The sequence below is a fragment of the Arachis stenosperma genome, chromosome 3, assembly GCF_014773155.1.
Source record: "Arachis stenosperma cultivar V10309 chromosome 3, arast.V10309.gnm1.PFL2, whole genome shotgun sequence".
Taxonomy (NCBI): Eukaryota; Viridiplantae; Streptophyta; class Magnoliopsida; order Fabales; family Fabaceae; genus Arachis; species Arachis stenosperma.
In genome coordinates this window covers 95,824,961-95,829,166 of record NC_080379.1, presented here as the reverse complement: position 1 = coordinate 95,829,166, position 4,206 = coordinate 95,824,961, and positions in this window count along the sequence as shown.

The following is a 4,206-nucleotide window of genomic DNA, read 5'->3' as shown; positions in this document are numbered from 1 at the left end:
ATTAGGAGAAAACTACTTTTACATGTCCCTTTGGAAACGTATGCATATAAGAGAATGCCTTTTTGGCTTATGTAATGCACCGGCTACGTTTCAAAGGTGCATGATGAGTATCTTCTCAGATCTTCTTGAGAACTATTCCGAGGGTTACCTAAAACTGTAGGTCGATCTCGGACGAGATTTCTTGTGCAAGTCGGAGCTGGCGTGTCCGACTATGCTGGACCTGGTGACGGTACTGATCCTTCGTCCCCGGAGGGTGGTGGGTACCTGCAAGGGACTCCGATGCTTAAGTTAGCAAGGGTATTAAGCAGGTATTGAGTAGAATCAGAGTATGAGTTATACCTGGGTGCTCCAATGTATTTATAATGGTGTAGAGAGACCTTCCTTAGATAAGATAAGTTAGTTATCTTATCTTATCTTTATCTTCGAGCGAGGTCATCTTATCTTTAAGGGAACCGCCTTTATCTCTATAGGCTTGTGCTGCCCTTGGATTTGGGTCGTGTTCCTTTGTTTGGGCCCTTTATTAGGCTTTCCTGGCAGGTTGGCCGAGCTCTTTGAGAAGAGGTCGGATTGTCCTGACCTAAGGAGGTCGGTCGCTTTGTCGGTAGAATATCCTGGGTCGGACAGCTCGACCCAGGGTATGAACAGTGCCCCTGCTCGAGCTCGGTCTTTCTTTTGAGGATCAAGTCTTTAGTTTTAGGACTTCGATCCTTCTTGGGGAAACCGAACTCGAGCATTTCGTCGATTTTATCTTTGTAGAGTTCCCTTTTTGAATGTGGAACGTTTCTGTTCCGTTTCCTCTGAAAGCACGCGCTTTTGCATTAGTGTCCTGGCCTTGGGAATGCGCGAGGGTTTTTAATTCCCTCATTAATTATTTTTTGATGCTCCGTTTCTTTTGGCTTTTATTTTGAATTTCACTCTCAAGAAACGTTTTTTCTTCTTCTCTTGCTTTTTGTTGTAACTTCCCTTTTTCTTCTCTCCTTCTGTTTTCATCTGAAAACTTACATTTTTTGGCGTTTCTCCTTGCAACGTTTGTTTGGCAATTGTAAGTGCTTTCTTTTGCTTTCGACGGCAATTTCTGGCTTCTTCGTCTTCAACCTTCTTCCACATTCTTCTTCAGGTTGGTTTTGCTTTTTCTTTCGTCGTCTATTTTTGCTGCTCTGTATTTGATTTTGACTGAGTGCATGTTGGAAAGCTTGAATCTTTGTATATTATCACGCTCTGTTTATCACTGTGATGGATGTTTTCTGGTTTTCCTTTTGACCTTATGTATGCTTCTGGGTGTATTTTCCTGGTTTGGCTCTTTTAGGGCTTCGTATGCTACTGCTAATTTCTGAACTGTTGTTTTTGAGAAAGGTTGCTCCTTTTGATGGCTTTTGTCCTATTTATTGCTTTTCTTTGATGGAGATTGCTCTGTAAAAGAACTTTTTCTTTTGGTGGCTCGTTTGATCTTCTTCGCGTTTGTTTTTCTTTTTGGGATGTTGCTTTCTGGGAAAGTGTTTCTCTTTGTTCTTGCTGCGAGTTTTTTGTTGGGACGTTAGCCTTGTAGATTTTCCTGAATCCTTGTTCCCTGATTGCCTCCAAAGGATGCCCCTGGACCATCTTGGTGTGGGTCCTGGGGTTTCTTTTTGCTGTTTGTGTCGTGTTTGGATTGTGCTGGATTGTGCTGGCTGAGTTATTTTGATTTTGTCCAAGATGTTTTTAGTAATCCACTCTCCTTTTCTTGTTTGTAGGACTAGTTGGCTATGTCTTCTCATAAAAATATTGTAGAGACGTCCTCTAAGGTTCCTGAGGGTATGTCCGATTGGTTGGACTCCCTTGTTTTGATGTGTGTTTCTGTGGTCGATGCTGAATTATGTGTGGAGCTTAGGAAACATCACCGTCTATGTAAGAGTAGAGATCAAGAGAAGAATTATGAGTTGGTGGCACCTGACTCCGAGGAGAGGGTTTGCTTCCCTGTCCTGACCCATGGGGACGCCTTTTCTTTTATGCTTATGACTATTTCTTCAGCCAGTTGAACATCACCTTTCCCTTTACCTCGTTCGAGACCGATTTGTTGTGGTCGTGTAATATAGCTCCGTCCCAGCTTCATCCAAACTCCTGTGGCTTTATTAAGATTTTTCAACTTCTTTGTCAAGAACTGAATGTTATCCCTTCTCAAACTCTTTTCCTTTATTTGTTTGTTTTAACTAAGCCCGGAATTTCTTCAAAAAAGAAAGCCTCGTGGGTTTCTTTTAGATTTGCACAAGGACATAAGGTTTATACCATGTATGACGAGTCCTTTAGGGACTTCAAGAATTATTTTTTCAAGGTTCGAGCTGTAGAGGGAGCTCGTCCCTTTTATCTGGAAGCGAATGGGGAGCCATCCTTTCCTTTACACTGGCAGTAGAATGTAGTAGTATCCCGTTATACATGGGAGATGCTTGATGAGGTCGAACAGGCCTTTGTGACAGTTTTGGAGGATCTTTGGGGGGAACCTCCTCATTTAGATACCAAAAAATATTTGGGAGACCCCTCCCTCGTCTGAGATATATTGGGTATTACTTGATGGATACTATTTCTTGTTTTTTGCTTTTCTCCTTTCTTCCCAGTATGTAAAATTGTTGTTTTTCATTTTTCAGAGATGGCCAAGAATAATGATGCAATGAAGGCCTTCAAAAAGCGCGAGGAAAGCCACTGCAGCTCAAAATACCTCGACCTGACTAGATGGGGAAGGGTCCTCTCAGGTCCCATTGAAGCTGTCTATGCCGAGTTTTTCTGGCCCGAGAAGAATGATCCCTACTCCTCGGGTTCGTTTAGTGGATCCCCCACAATCTTCTACTACTGCTGTGGTTTCTTCTTCGGCCGTCCCTCCTCCTAAAAGACCTCAAACCGTTGAACCTTTCAATCTGGATGCCCCGGATTTTGACCCCATTGGTTTTGTCGACCAGCAAATCGCTCCTTATGGTGCCTTCTCCATGGATGATGTTTCTCTCCTTCATCACCTAGATTTTATAACTTGAAGCAGTGTTAAGATGGCTCATATGGGAGCTGCTCTGTATCGAACTGCTCAAAATCTTCCTCTGCATGCTACCAAAGCTTTTATGGAGGAAGCTAAGCGAGAGTTCGATCAGATGAAGGGTCTGAAGGAGGAGCTCAAAGCGGAGGTGACTAAATTGAAGAAGGAGCTAGAAGGGGAGAAAGCCAGCTCTCTTGCCTTGGCGGCCTCTATGCAGTTGGCTGAGGATATGGCATTGAAGCACAAAGACAGCTATGTCACGACTTACCGAGAAGTGATGCATCTCAGAGGGGAGTTAGAGTCGGTTCGGGTTGATTATTCTGAGCTCCAAGGTCACCTTGTGGGAAGCGTAACTGCTGCTTATGAGAACCTGAAGGAACAGGTTCGGGTTCTTGCCCCGGAGGTCGACCTTGCTTTATTTAGTCTGGATAATGTTGTGAAGGATGGCAAGATTATCCCCGATAATTCTGATGATGACGACATTGAGCCTCCCTCTGAGCATGTTGCCAAAGCTTCTGTTGTGTCAGCTTCTTTAGCTCCTGCTCATCCCGGATTAGATCCTGATTGCCAGATATTGAATCGAGATGACGGGACAGTGGACGCAGTGCCTCTCCAGACTCGACCTCCTTCACCCCGTACTGATGCTGCTGAGAAGCCTTCGGGTGTTTAACTGATTTCTGTAATTACTTGTGTAGATAGCCCGGCTTGTGGGCTTTTAAACTCTTTATTTTGCTGACTTTTGATACTTTTTTAGTTGCTGGTTTAGCAACTTTATTTTGATAAACAAAGTAATTTCCAGGCTTTGTAGGCTGAATTTGGTGGCCTCTAAAGCTGGCTATTATTATAACTTTTTTTTATATCATGTCTGTCTGCACTTGTCTTAGTATCTTCGTAGGCTTTGGGAGTGTTGGAACTCTGTCTGACATGATCGGCTTGATTCTTTTACCTGATGCTGTTTTTCAGCAATTCATTTTGTTTGAACTTTGTGCAGGTCTTCATTAGGAACTATAATGCTGAGGTCACCGACTTCTTCATGTCGGTTTTTGTTCGAAGAGTTGTTAGCGACCCTCTTTTAGGGGTTACTTTTGTAGAGTTATGTTTCGGGTTGGCTTCGTCTCGTCGGGCTGCGTCGAGTTACTTTGTAATCCTCTTTCTTGGACTTTTGTTCAGGTCTCTTTCAGGGATTACCTTTGTAGCTTTATATTGTGGGC